The sequence below is a fragment of the Panthera uncia genome, chromosome B4, assembly GCF_023721935.1.
Source record: "Panthera uncia isolate 11264 chromosome B4, Puncia_PCG_1.0, whole genome shotgun sequence".
NCBI classification, from domain to species: Eukaryota; Metazoa; Chordata; class Mammalia; order Carnivora; family Felidae; genus Panthera; species Panthera uncia.
The window spans coordinates 59,699,180-59,715,161 of record NC_064809.1 but is presented as its reverse complement, the minus strand read 5'-3'; the positions used below and the strand labels follow the sequence as shown (position 1 = coordinate 59,715,161).

Here is a 15,982-nt window from a genome sequence, read left to right as displayed (position 1 = left end):
ATTCATATGATACTCAGCTTTCACATTAATCCAATGGAAACTATTTCAGATATGTTTTTAGAACAATATATATAAAATATGGAAAGAGTACACTAAGAAAGTCTTCAATCAGGTCCCTCCTCTAAGCAGGTCTCTTATGAATTCTGTGCAGCATCTAACCCATTTATGAAATCTCCATTATGTAGGAGATACATGATCTCTCACTTCACACTAGTTTGCAAGTTGTCATTAGCCACCATTTTGGTTTGCACAGTTTGGCTTGATTCATAACTGGGCAAAAATCACTCCCTTAATGTCTAAAAAACTTTTGCACAGTGAAGGAAACCATCAACAAAATGAAAAGGAAAACTACTGAATGGGAGAAGATATTTACAAATGATATGTCCCATAAAGGGTTAATGTCTAAAATATATAAAAACCTTATACAACTCAACACCAATATATATATATATATATATATATATATATATATGATTAACAAATAAGCAAAGGACCTGAATAGACATTTTTTTCAAAGACACACAGATGGCCGAACAGATACATGAAAAAATGGTTAACATCACCAATTATCAGGGAAATTTACAAATCAAAACTACAATCAAAACTACAATGCAATATCACCTCACAGCTATCAGAATGGCTAGTATCAAAAAGACAAGAAATAAGTGTTCATGAGGATATGGAGAATAGGAGCCTTTGTGCACTGTTGATGGGAATGTAAATTGGTGCAGCCACTGTGGAAAACAGTATAGAGGTTCCTCAAAAAGTTAAAAATAGAAGTGCCATTATAATCCAGCAATTCCACTTTGGGGTATTTATCTGAAAAAAAAAAATGGAAACACTAATTGGAAAAGATATATGCAGTCCCACTTGTTGCAACATTGTTTATAGCAACCAAGATATGGAAGCAACCTAAGTATCCATCAATAGATGAATAAATAAAGAAGATGGGGTACACATACATAAAGGAATATTACTCAGCTATAAAAAAAGAATGAGATCTTGCCATTTGCAACAACATGAATGGACTTAGAAGGCATTATGCTACATGAAATAAGAGAAAGACAAATATATGATTTCACTTATATATGGAATCTTAAAAAAAAAAAGGCAGGAACAGATTCATAGATACAGAGAACAGACTGGTGGTTGCCAAAGAGTTGGGGGTTGGGGGGGATGGGCCAAATAGGTGAAGGAGATAACGAGATACAAAATTCCAGTTATAAAATACATAAGTCGCAGGGATTTAAAGTACAGTATAGGGAATATAGTCAATAATAATATAATAACTTTGTATGGTGACAGATGATAACTAGACTTGTTCTGATTATTTTGTAATGTACATAAATGTTAAATCACTATGTTGTACACCGGAAACTAGGATAAAATTGTATGTCGACTGTATGTCAATAAAAAAAATATGAACTTCTTCTCTTATTATCTCAGTGCCTAATACACAAAAAGAAGCCAGCATGTCATCCATGTAATCATTATAATAAATTAATAAAAAACTAATTTACATAATGAGCTGCATTTAACTATGTACTCCAAATGATAACTCAGAGATGAAGCACATGTGTCCACTCTACTTCCTTTACTCTTCATTATATCCTTAAAAATAAAGCATCCGTGGAATGAAACTGTCTAAAAACATTAAAAATCAATGCTGGAATCTTTTTTATATTTTAGATTAATTCTAACACCTAAATTATTCACATAATTCCCAATGCTTAAATGTCACATCTCTGGCTGCTAAACAGTACTTTTTATGACAATATTGAAAAATCAAAAAGTGAGCTAGGTTTTGCATCTATATTAAACCATCATATTGCTTCTTTAGAAGTTACTCTACCACTTTTGCAGATGGAGCAAGCAATACTCTGGGCAGAAAGCCATGTGAGAGCTGCTACAATAAAGATAAATTGAATTTAAATTAAACTTTTTCAAAAGTTTTGGTGCACCACAAAATTAACACATCATGAGAAAACTCCGAAGTTTGAAAAATGGAGTTTGAAAGACCATGGTCGAACCCCACTCAGCATTCTCCCCACGCAGCATTCTCCCGAGAATTGATCACTTTTTTAAGTTGACCAGGAAAAGCCAAGTACTGCATATGAACAGTGGAAGGCCCTTCCATTTATTTCTCTTTCTTTAAGTCTTGGATATTAATTCTAATGATAAAGAGAATCCCATGTCCTTATACCAATCTGAAAGTTGTCCCTATTGGAGACCAACTCTGCCTGTGCATTTCTTACATTGTTACTGCAGGAGTAACTGGAAACAATTTAAATTATAAATAAATGAAAGACTAGTCAATTTTTCCTTTGATAATAGTTTTCTAAGTTCAAAAGCATAGTTATAAGGATATAAAGTTATGAGGATATTAAGGCACAGGGTGTATGAGACCTGCAGTTGTGTAAATCTGTTTTTGGGAATAAGCCACAAACCCACTGCTTTTTTAGGGGAAGAGGTGACTATACTAACAGCCAAGGTATTGTTTTGCCTGTTATTCACATTATAAGTTTTTGTATTATTTTAACACATTTATCAGAATCTTTGCTTAAGATGTGTCTTAAACCCCAACATAATTATGATTTGCCTAATTTTTCTACCCCAAATTACAATGTAACAAATGTTAACAATGCCTTTAAATAATAGTACCTAAAGATTAAGTAACAATAAAATTAGCTTTTACCTCACCAAAGTTTTTTTTAGTAAAATTAGGTTTATGAGATACCCAAATCTAGATTCTTATGAAAATACTTGATAGGCTTTTGAGTAAAATATGGATTATATGAGTCCTGTTACAAAGAGTATGAACAATGGTATGCTCTGTTTTCCAGTAAAATGTTATGAATCCTTGATGACTATGTGATTATTGCATAGGCAACATGTCACCCAAGTTTATAATAGCATGAAGATATTGTTAACAATCTATAGTAATATGAATATGCTTTATATTCAGTACATGTAAATGTAAGATCGATAGGTAGCTCCTAACTATATGTATTCACTAAAACATACATGCATTTGAGACTACCAGCCACTGTCTCTTTACAGAAATTCACTCCCCCATCAACTTCAACAAAATTATTCTCTGCGGATTCTCTGACTTTTCAGACCAGTCTTGTGATCTTCATTCCAATTCATAGGGTCTTCCTTCTTCTTTATCCTCCACTTCAAGTAGCTGTTCCACAAGTTTTCATCCTTTATTCTCTTCTCACTCAGATTTAGCCATTCTCTGTGGTTAATTTTTTCTACTGTCCACCAACTTAATCTCCTTAATGCATATGATTCTGGAATACACTGGCATCTTCTGTATAGAGTCTTCTCACTCAGCCTACATTAATGCATTCTACATGTCCACAAAATTCATGCATATTATCCACCTTTGATCCCATGGAAGTTTTTTTTTTTTTTTTAACTCTCCAGCCACAATTATCTCTTGAGTTCAGAATATACCTGAATATAGTTGCCTATGAGATATGCACCTAGATGTCCCATAGGCAAATTACATGTTCCACAACAAACTCATTATCCATCCTCCACAAAACCTTTCTGTTCAACCTCACTTAATTGCTTTTGTATGGTCTGCATTAGTTAGGACACTAGTTTCAGCAATTTTAACAAAGGCTGGAAAATAGTGACTTAAACAAGCAAAGTCTTGATTTCTATTTCACATGCAAAGTAATCCAGGGCTGGTCTGGTGGTTCCATAGAGAGCCATCACCCCCTCCTCACATCTTGTTGCTCTCCCAATTTTTAAAACATGGCTTTTTTTGCATGGTCTGATTGACATGCTCCGGTTCCTGCTATCATGTCTGCATTCTAACTGGCAGAAAAAGGTAAAGGAGGAAGTAAAGGTAATACGTCTTCTTTTTAAGTGGACGGCACAGAAGGCACACATTTGACTTCAATTCGCATCCCATTGGCTAGAACTTTGCCATATAACCATGCTTAGCTACAGGGGAAGCTGGGAAATGTGTTTTGTTGTTTTTTTTTTTTTCAGCTGGGCAGCTTTTGTGCCCTGCTAAAACTCAGAGATTCTATTACAAAAGAGGAAGGGGATAATGTATTCTGGAGAACAACCATCAATCCCTCTCACATCCAGTACTGTAAGAAATTCTTTGACCCTCTTTCCTCTACTTCCTTTCTGCTACTGCTTTGTTAACATGTATTTGTTCTTCCCATGTATATGCACACTTGGTTTTTGATGCTGTAATCTGAATGAGATGGAAAAAAATGCACTCACAAATCATTGGCTATATACTGTGTACCTAAGGCTGTACTAATTCACTCTAACAAAGTGGGTTAACTCTAACAAACAACCACCTCTGACACCATCAGTAGCTGTGATCAGGGATACTACTTGATTGAGCTTGAGATAGTCTATGGTCAACTTCCAGGTGCCATCCAGTTTTTGGAGGAGCCAGACAAGTGAATCAAAATGGAGATATGATGGGCCCACTACCTATGAATTCTTTAACAACTTATTCTAGGCTTTGCAGGCCATGCAGTTTCTGTTGCAGCCAGTGAACCCACTGTAAGCTAAACCTTGGACAGAACTCCATTTTTTAAATTGCCTTTCATATGCTTCCATTCTAACTGGGGGCCCTTGATGATGTGTTAGGCTTCAATTTTGCTATGATTCTAAAACTGCTTTAAAAAAATAAAGTTTATTAATTTTTTAAATTAGAAAGCCCTATAGGAGGAAAAGGTGTCAACATCATATACACTAATAATCAAAGTCATTTTAAAACAAGCCTTTTAGGGGCGCCTGGGTGGCTCAGTCGGTTAAGCATCTGATTTCAACTCAGGTCATGATCTCACAGTCTGTGAGTTCGAGCCCCGCGTCGGGCTCTGTGCTGACAGCTCAGAGCCTGGAGCCTGTTTCAGATTCTGTGTCTCCCTCTCTCACTGACCCTCCCCCATTCATGCTCTGTCTCTCTCTGTCTCAAAAATAAACGTTAAAAAAAAATTAAAAAAAAAAAAACAAGCCTTTTAAATTCTATGACCCTGGTGGTTGTTTTTCACTCTTTGGTTGGTATCCATTAAAAAAAATTAGACATAAGAAAAAGCAAAAGAAGAATTTTATATAATAGGTTATAATATTGTGTTAATTCACACATAATGCTATTAGTTTCCCTGTTTGATTTATGAATATTTACTTTATTCTATAAGGGTTTACAATAATGAAAAATACACAATATATCCTGTTTGATTAAATGGTTACTAGGCAGAGTTGGTAGCTATTTAATCAAAGCCTGAGTAACATTATTTCTGTGGTGAAAAACAAATTTTGTTTATACCAGTTCTCCTCATGGTACCTTTTCAGTCACATAACATACAACAGTACAAAGACTGGGCTTAAATACTTCTTACATATATGATTAATACTTAAAGCTTTAAAATAAATATTCACCAGTGTATGATATCATGGGAAACATAGAGTTTTGGAGGTTAAAGGAGCTTACATGCTATTTTATTTAAACTTCTCTCTGAATTCATTTATCCCTTCACCCACATTTAAGCAACAATTCAGCAGAAACCAGTATAAAACCTCCCACAGAATGTTTTTTTTCACTTGAAAGTAAAATAAATTAACAAAAAGTAAAAACTAGTTTACTTAATTTGCATGTAAACAGCCTCAGAAAATTAAAAGATTGAGAGTCAAGAAAGGATTTTAGTTTAAAGTAATTTAAACTTTCAACTACATAATAAAGAACATAAGGAAAAATTATGCTTTCATTTTAGAAGGTTAGAATAGGCTTCTAAAGCAAGGTCAGTTTCTTGGAGTTTGAAGAGTCAAAATTTTTATTAAAGGGGACTTTCCTTTTTTAAACAAGATTAGCATGCCATCAAACAAAAAGATGGCACTATTCCACGTTTTTGCAAGTCTTTTTATTTCTTCTTCAGAAAGGCAATATCCACTTATTTTAAGATTATCCATTACTGGCATCATTCATACAAAATGTAGTTTCCCAAAGTTAAGAATAAGATGAGAAAATAACAAACGTCATTGCATACAAACAGCAAATACAGTTGATTGCAGAAACCAATGAAACACCTCATTGGTCACTGGGTTATTTGTATCCTTCCTAGAATATGAGTTTTGAGCATTTCCATGTCTGTTCTGAAACCTTTAATTATCCCTTTTAGTCATGGATAGTATTTGGTCAGGTGGTAATGAATAAATGAATAATATCACCCAGCAGTATGGCAGTATTAATATGGTCAAAAGCCAGATAAACTTGCTGTCCTTCCAAGTCAAATAGTACTTCTAATGCTGTTAAGTTGGTTATTTGGTTTTTGGCCATCTCTTTAAGAATAAGAAAGCTCTATATTTTTATGGATAAAATAGGACTTGTTAATGAGAATGTAGAAGAATTTAGCATGGCAATTACTAAAAGTCCATTTTCCTTACAAACTGAGGAGAAATTTTTTACCATTGTTTTCATGCAATGCTAGGGGATATTTGAAGATGCAGAGAAAGGTCATGGTGGAAGTAATAGTAATTTTTTTTTTAATTCTTGGTTTAGTAAAACTCATTACAAGTATTCTGGATCCATTTTTGGCTAAGTGAAGAGGAAAGTTTTACCAGCTGATGGCCGTTTGATGACCTACATGGAAAGAACTGGTAGACTCAGGAGAGCACAATTGAGAGAAGTGATCACATCACAAAATGTGACATCATTCTTTGGCACCAGCTGGCATCCTGGACATGGAGAGTGAGTTATATTCTCAACCCTGAATTTTCCCCTCCAGATTACCCTTGTGGCTCACCAGAGGGCAGTGTGCAGTAATCGGCCCTACTGCTTCCTGCATTGGATGTCTCCTATGGGACAATGTCAAATAATCAGAACCAGAAATCAGGCAAGATAATAGATTATGGAAGTTGTTTTGTTAGACTTGTTGTATCTATTCCCCCTACATAGAATTCTTAATATTGAGAAATTAATCAATCACTACATGAGACATAAGGTAATGAGCTTTTAGTGAATCCTGTGTTACAGTTTCAGATTTATGACAATAGTCTTGGGATTACTAAACTCAGTTCTCCTCTTTAGACTCACAAATGCATAATATTATTCAAATGTGAATAAATTTCCTTCCTTCACATGTCTCACACCTGAATTCTCAAGAATTTTCAATCTTATACACAATTGAATAATTCACTGAACACTTTATTGAACAATTGGAGTGTGGGATATAACAAGATAAAGCACCTATAAATCCTGCTCAAAATGAGCTTGAAATCTATCAAGGGACTAAAGTGTAAGCGAAAAATTAAATACATGATCAGAATTGTACAAAGCGGGAGATACATATAAAATGTTATGAAAATTCAGAGGATGGAGACATGAAGGCTTTTGGGAAGGGTTCAGAATCTCAGCTGAATCTTGCAGCTGAGGCAAAATTCTTAGACATATTGAAAGTGATAACAGCACATCCTAGATAAAGAAAACATTATGGATATGGCAGGTTAAAGGACCTATGAGCTTAAGAGAAAGTAAAAGGTAGTAGTAGAAATAATGCTAGAGAGCTATATTGTGAACAAGGTCCATGAGAGTATTGAATACCAGGATGAGATGCTCCCAAAACTGAGCTGACAATGGGAAGTTGTAGGAGCGGACCTAAATTAGCACTTGCCCTATATACTAAGAAAATTGATCTTACAGTATTGTGAGGGATGGATTAGACAAGTAAGAATCCAAAGGTAGAGGGTTGAGTTAGAAGGCTATTTCAATAATCCTGCATACAATCTGGTTGAATAAACAAAAAGAACTAAATATGACTTCCTTTAATATTTTTAGAATTTTTTTATGTATTAGCTGAAAAAGCCTGTGGTGGAGTCTCATTTGCCCAAATATATTGTTATATTTTTGCCCAACTCTGCTGACAGTTACAAAACCCAGAAACCAAGCTGTGAAAGAAACTTTTCCAGTTGAAGCATCTGCTTTTGTTGAAATTTTTTCAATCATATAGGAAGTTTTGTAGTTGCCTTGATCTCATCTGTTAGTTTTTCTACTCAAATTAAATAAATGACATCATAAGTGGCATGGACTTGTTTCTTAGCCACCAAAAAAAAAAAAAGGTCTAGTAGTAAATTTTCCACATTTGACTTCTATATTCCTCATTTGACTTCTATATTCCTATCTTTTACTCTTGACCCTTGAAATACCTGCTAATCAAATAGCTCTTATCCATACTTGGACCCTGCAGCTTTAAATTTTTTTCTGTGTTAACCACAAAGGAGTCTTTTATGTGCTAATTATGTCCTCTCAACCCTGCTCTCATGCATATATAATTTAAAACAAAAATAAGCCTTTTATCTTGTTGGAATATTGCATATGATATTCTCAGTGTATGTCATGTCCAATTCGAACTGCAAGGCAATATGCTATTCTTAACACCACTTTGCTTAGTCACCTACATCTGCTAAGTTACCATAGGAAGCCCTACTGAATTCAGTACCATCAGGACTTCGGGTGAACATTTTAGAAATTGACACCATCACATTCTGTTATGATTGCCCCTTTTGCTGTTTATACACCTCAACCTGGATTGTAAACCACATGAGGGGAAGGATGGTATCTAGTTTAAGAAGCACACTGAGCACACTGACTTGTTAGAAAACAAGGAGAGAGTAGAAAATTCAGCTAGTCCCAAGGTTTCTGGCAGTGGGAAAGGTCACAACATTGGCTAGTATTCTCCTAAAGGGGAAAAAGGGAGGGACCAGGAAACGAGGTTACAGTTATCAGAAAGCATAAGAGAATTAAACATCTCTGGTCTTCCCTTTTATAGATATATCTCCAATATATATTTAGTTGCATATGTACCTAATTACGATGAAATAGACATAAAATTTATTATCTTAAACATTTTTAAGTGTTCAGTTTAGTGGTATTACATGCATTCACATTGTTGTGCAACCGTTATCATCATTTATCTCTAAAACACTTTTCATCTTGCAAAACTGAAACTTTGTACCAATTACACAGTAAATCTCCATTCCCTCCTCCCCCCGACTCCCAGAACCTAGAAATTACCATTTTCTGTCTGGATGAATTTGAGCACTCAAGGTAACTCATAAAAATGGAATCAAGTATTTGTTTCTTTGGGACTGGCTTATTTCACTTAACAACGTTCTCAAGGTTTATCCATGTTTTAGCATGTGTCAAAATTTCCTCTCTTTTTTAAGGCTGAATACTAGTCTACTGAATGTATATATCACATTTTGTTTATCAGTTTTACTGTCACTGAACACTTGGGTTGTTTTCACCATCTGACTATTGTGAGTAATGGTGCTATGAACATGGGTATACAAATATCTCTTCACAAAGGTGCTTTCCATTCTTTTGGGTATAGATCCTGAAGTAGAATTGCTGGATCATATGGTAATTCTAATTTTAATTTTTTGAGGAAGCACCATACTATTTTCCATAGTTACTGCACCACTTTACATTCTCACTAAGCAAAAGGGTTCCAATTTCTCCACACCTTCGCAAGCACTTGGTTTTTTTTTTTTGGGGGGGGGGGGGGTGTTGATAGCAGTCACTCTAATCAGTGTGAGGTACTATCTCGTGTGGATTTGGTTTGTATTTCCCTAATGATTGGTGATGTTGAGCATCTCCTCATGTGCTTGTCAGCCATTTGTATAGCTTTTTGGAGAAATATCTATTCAAGTCTTTTGTCCATTGTTATACTGGGTTCTTTGGGGATTTTTGGTTTTGGGCTGTCGTCCTTTGTACATTCTAAATATTAACTCCTTGTGAGATACATGATTTGCAAATATTTTCTCCCATTCCCTTTTCACTCTACTGATCATGCCCTTTAATGCACGCTAGTATTATGTAGTATGCACACTATGTTATGTAGTCCAATTTATCTATTTTTTGTTGTTTTTGCCTGTGTTTTAGTGTCATAGCCACGAAATCATTGACACATCCAATGTCATAAAGACTTTCCCCTATGTTTTCTTCTAAGGGCTTTATAGTTTTAACTCTTCACGTGTAGGTTTTTGATCCATTTTAATTCATTTTTGTATATGATGTAAGGGAAAGGTCCAACTTCATTCTTTTGGTAGGTGTCTTGCCAGTTATCCCAACACCATTTGTTGAAAAGACTGTCATTTCCGCATTTAATGGTCTTGGTACCCTTGTGAAAAATCATTTGGCCATAAGTGCAAAAGTGTAGTTTGGACTCTTTATTCTATTCCATTTGTCTGTATATCTGTTTGTATGCCGATACTACACTCTTAAATAGAATGGCTTTGTAGTAAGTTTTGAAATCAGGAGGTAATGAGACATCTGACTTTGTTCTTCCTTTTGAAGACTGTTTTGTTAATCGGGGTCCCTTGAGATTCCATATGAATTTTAGGATGTTTTTCCCTGATTCTTCAAAATAAACTGTTGAGATTTTGATAGGATTTTGATTGTATTGGGTCAGTAGGTCACTTTGGGTAGTATGGACTTTTTAACAGTATTGTCTTTCAATTTCAAATATATCTTTAAGGCTGCGAACAAGAACCATTTCAAAAAAGCCCACTTATTTGGATGAAAAGAACTGTAAGCAATTTATTCTAGGCACCCAAATGTCAAACCCCAAGCAGTTGATGAGGGAGTGAGGATTGGAGTTGTTTGTCAATTAAAAAATTGAAACACACCAGTAGAGTTCACTAATCTGGTGGAGGAGAAACAACAAAAAATTAAATACAGCTTTGTTATTATTAAATTCCTATGTATACTAGATTTTATTTGTGTGTTTTTTATTCTACTTTTATTGATCTGTGTCTATGGTGACTTGGCACTGTATTGCATTTTTAATTATTGTAATTTTATAATTTGGTTTAATGTTCATTGGGCCATTATCTATGCATTGTTCTTTTCTCATAAATAATTAGTCTTGCTCATTATTTTCTCAAGAAAGCTTTATGAAATTTTTATCAAATTTTAAAAAATTGTTTTAAAATTTAAAAAAGTTCTGATGAGAATTTTCATATAAATTTTATTACATATGTGAATTAATTTGAAGGTACTTGATATCTTCATAATAATGAATCTTCAACATCCCAGAATGAGGTACACCTTTCCACTTATTCAAGATTTATCTAAGAAAAGTTTTATTAATCTTTTATGTACTTGTTAAATTTGATCTACTATATATGATATATATTACATAAGTTGGATTAGGCATTGGATTTTGAATGTTATCAAATATAATTTCTGTATTTTATCAATCAGGGATCGACCAGGAACACAGAAGGCACTCCATGTAATTCAGGTGCCAAGAGTTTAGTATAGGAATCATGGGCTTACACAACTCTTAGAAAAACAGGGGAAACAAAGGTCAGGGAGTTCAAAAGTAAAGATTTCAGTTTGTAACACCACAGCAGGTAACTCTCAAGAATTCTTGAGAAAGCAGTGTAAATCTCATGTGTGCTCATTTGTCAGTCTGCAACTGCCTCCAGAGAATAATGGCCTTTCCTTCTCATGCCCAATAAATCTCATGTCAGGGCTTCTTATTGGCAAATTCTATCTGTGGCGTCTTCTCTGCAATAAAAGGGTAGAAAAGTAATGTCAAGAGAACAACTATCTAGTCCAATTTAAGAAGATCAGTATTATTGCAATGAACATATAATTTCTTTTAATGTGATAAAATTATATTAATAGGTTTTCTAGTATTAAGCCATATTTGAAAAAATTCCCTACCTCATTTTGGTGTATTTGGTAATATACTATCAACTTAAAAAGATTTTATTTAGTTGGGCTTTTTTGTATTATATTTATGAAAGATTTCTGCAGTTATATCATATTATGTTATTTTTTTGATTTTGTTACCAAGATTACATTTGCATTAGAAAATGAATTGAGAAGATTTCTATCTTTCCCTGTATTCTGAAAGAATTTAAATTTATCACATGGGAATTACCTATTGCTTGATAATTAGAAATAACTCACAAAAACTTCTGGGCCTGATACCTCTATTACTCGTTTCCCCCTTTCCCCCCACCTCAATTCCATGAGTAAATATTGATCTGTGCTCTTCTTCTCAATTTAACCAATATTATAATAGAAAACTTTTCAAAGCTGAAGAAACATGTACATTTGCAATGGAAATAGTTCAATAACTGAATCAGGCTAAACTAATTAAAAGATACTAATACCTAGACATATTAGGATAAATATTTTAAATTTCAAAGACAAAACAAAATACTCTACAACATAGCAGCCCATTAACACAGATTGCCTGTAAAGGAGTAAAAATCAGATTGGCCCTGGGCTTTATTATAACACTGAAAAAGAAAACAATGTATCCTACTTTTGAGAGAATCTTCTATTACTCAAAAGTTCTAAACTCAGCTAAACTGTCCTATACATATGAAGTCAACAGAAAGGCATTCTCATATATGCAAGGGGTCAGAAAATATACCATCTAAATATTCTTAATGAAAACATTTTTAAAGATGTGTCCTTGTCCAATGGGAAATGCATAAAAATAAACAATAAAAGGGAGAAGAAATTATAATGAAAAAATTGAAATGAGCATCAATGGCAGTTCAACACTGAGTTAAAGTTAAATATTTGTTGGAATTATTGATGCAAACCTGGTGCAAATGTCAAAACATTCTTAAGAGATGTTTAATAAAGGGGTGTCTGGGTGGCTCAGTTGGTTAAGTGTCTGACTTCAGCTCAGGCCATGATCTCATGGTTTGTGAGTGTGAGTTCGAGCTCCGGGTCAGGCTCTGTGCTGACAGCTGACAGCTGGGAACTTGGATCCTGCTTCGAATTCTGTCTCCCTTGTTCTCTGCCCACCCCCCCTCATGCTCCTTCTCTCTCTCTCTCAAAAATAAACATAAAAAAAGAGATGTCCAATACAAAATATTTTCTAAGATTAAGGGTAAACATTAATGGGATTTAAAATAGGGTAAGAAAGATTTTTTTAAAAGATTTGTAATAGTTGTGTGAGCTTGGATAGGAAACAATTTGTTATTGTAGTCACTATTGGTAAAATAATAAATCTAACCATTTGATAAGATAATTTGGTAACACATTCTAAAACTTTTCTAAATCATATGACCCAATATGTCTACAATTAGAAATTTGTTCTAAGGAACAAGGAGATAACATGAAAAGACATATTGTCTTTACACTCTTGTTTATAATAGATAATATATAGATCTATCATCTCCTCTCCCACGCTTTGTTCTCCATATTTGTTTTCTAAATGCTGATTTTATTTTCTGCACTGTTGCTTTTCTTATGAAGATTATTTGAAATCCCATTGCATTTTTAATTTTTTAAATGTCCTCTTTTCTAATTCAACTAGTTTGAAATTTTGCCCTTTTTTAATTACCTCCCTTTGTCTCAATTTATATACTTGCTCTCTTCTGTCATTTTATAGAGATCACATTCTCCTGAATTTTAGTTAAAATACATATGAGATGTCATTTTTTAAAATGTGGCTACACTTGCCCTATAACCAATGGAAATCTCTTGAACATTATGACAGGTGAATGGCACCCTTCCTTGGATTCTAGTGCTGTTGCTGAGATTAGCCATTCTTGCATCTCAAAAGGAAGATGTTAAAAGAAGAGTTAGCCAACTGTGTTCCTGGTGCTGTGCCAGCAGGAAGTTCCCTTTGAATGGTGCTGCAAACATAATAGCAGTGTGCTGACTCCAGCAACAATGTAAAAAACAGGTGAGAAGGATTTTCACATCTTAGGCAGGGGATCTACATATGAGGATATAAAAATATTCTGGGGGAAAAGATAATGAGGGTCCAAACTATACTTATTTCAATGGAATTGAGAGGCGCAATCTGAGAAATATTTAATTGGTACTAATAGCAACATGGTGGCTTATTCATATGGGAATTGAAAGAGAGAAAGGACAGAATAGAGAATTATTCAGAAATATCTACTTTGGATGACTGGCTTAAAGATGAACTCCTAATTGAGACAGGAAATAAAGGAGGAAAATGAGACTTCTGGAGTTTAGACAATAATTTGAGTTTGGAACTTACTTAGTTTGGGATATTTATATGAAAAATAGGTGGAAATGCCAAGTAGACAATCTAAAATATGGAACTAGATCTCAGGTTTTTGGAGGTGGAGATAAGGATTTGAGCATTATTAATAGACTGTAGTTAAAACAAAACCAACCAACCAAAAAAAAAAAAAACAAAAATAAAATCTCTGAATCAAATTCCCCTGGAAGAAGGTAAACAAGGAGAAAAATTAAAAAAAAAAAACAGAGCATCAATATCTAAGGAATGTTTAGAAGAAAATCTAGTGAAGGGGGTAGGAGGGAACAATTTAATAATTAGAAAAAGAACCCGAAGAGTATGGTGTCACAAAAGTCAAATTAGGAGATAAAAATTTTTTGTTGAACTATCTTATTTAGAGAAAAGAAAGAATGGTTAAAAAGTCAAAAGGACCCAAGCCAAGAGTGGCCATGAGAGATGGTGATTCTGTCATTAGCAATCTCATAGAGACCCCTATCATATGGACTATACTAGAATGTTGTAGTGGATTGAATAGTAACAAAAAGATGACGAAACTTCGTTGACAAAGAAAAAGGAGGGCATATCTTTTAAATATGTATTAAACAGTTCTCTCTCTTTTTTCTCCTTAGTTCTATGTAAATTTTTACAAATATATAACTTAAGAAAAGTGCACAAATTATAAGCGTATATTCAATGAATATTCACAAAGTGAATATGGAACCACAAATAGAACCAACACACAGATCAAAAAACAAACTACCAGAATCTCAAGGGCCTCTTTTGTGTACGCTTCATTTCTCTACCCATCTCCCATCTTCTCCAAGCATAACTATTCTCTTGACATCTAACACTGTAGGTCTGCTTTGTTGTCTCTGTACCTGTCTTTTAAAATAAAATGTAACTAACATATTTCAATAGTTTAGGATAGTTATTATGAGCACAAAGTACAGGATGAGGCTATAGCCTTATTGGCCTCCATATCTACAGAGCCTGGTAGAGGGCCTGAAGCATCATAGGTGCTACAAAATTAATGGAATGAAAGAATACATCTTCAAAATCAATTGCCACGCTACTAACCTTTCTACTACCCAAATGTTATTAGGACCTTCTCAGGGCCATTGCAATTGCTTTGGACTGAAATCATTCTCTTACCACAATGTACTAAAAAAAAATGGTGGAATATAGCAAGAAAAATGCTTTATCAAATAATTAAAACTATTCATTTATATCCAGTTGAGAAATCTCTTTTAGCTTGCCTTCAGTATCTGAATCACATTCTGTTCATTATTTATAGCACTGCTCAAGACTGCCTCCTAAGAACCTTCTGGAATAGTCAGTTCTGCAACTCATTAGCAAAAATCCCTGACTCACTTCTCTACTTCAGGCTCTTTTATAGCTTTAATAAATGTAGCTGTTGTTATTAATAGCAAGATCCTTAAGAACAGGGACTTATTTTGTTCCTTAAATCATAAAGATTTATCCTAAGATCATATAGCTCTATCTATAGCTCCAAAGATTTATACATTTTTATTGTAAAATATATTCATTTGTAGGAAAAAACAGCTGAGTGGAAATGTGATTAAAAAGCAACTGTCATTGATTTTGTATGGCTCTGTTAATTGCCTGCCATTCCTTCCACATATTCTCTATTTAATTTGATCTGATACCATTAAAATATTAACCTCAGGGAAACTTACAGGGATTCAAACATTAAGATTAAAACCATAAGTTAAAGCTGCTTCTTTGCCCGTACTCTCCACGCTTGTTCCTAACAAAAGCAAAGATTAAATGGAATCCTTTCTTACATTTGCAGAGTGCCTTGAACTCACTTTGCCTGAACAATATGTCCATTATGACAAAGCACTAAGATTGCTTTTATGAATAAGTACAGAGATACAATTTTTTTTTCTTTTTGTTCAAAAAAGAATTCAAATCCTTTCTTTTTTTTGGAATAGCTAGGTTGTATTGTCATATCA

General features: G+C 34.0%; 1 long non-coding RNA gene across 4 annotated transcripts in view; it reads left to right on the top strand.

The window, feature by feature from the left end:
* The window catches only part of LOC125918914 (uncharacterized), a 32,857-nt gene that overhangs the window by 6,476 nt on the left and 10,399 nt on the right, over positions 1-15,982 (top strand). For 3 of the 4 annotated variants that reach the window (XR_007456612.1, XR_007456614.1, XR_007456611.1), the window contains exons 4-5: positions 6,539-6,727; positions 13,512-13,700. This is a non-coding gene — a long non-coding RNA (uncharacterized LOC125918914). Of the gene's footprint in view, positions 1-6,538; positions 6,728-13,511; positions 13,701-15,300; positions 15,570-15,982 lie in introns of those variants that run through there. The other variant, XR_007456613.1, reaches the window with a different exon arrangement.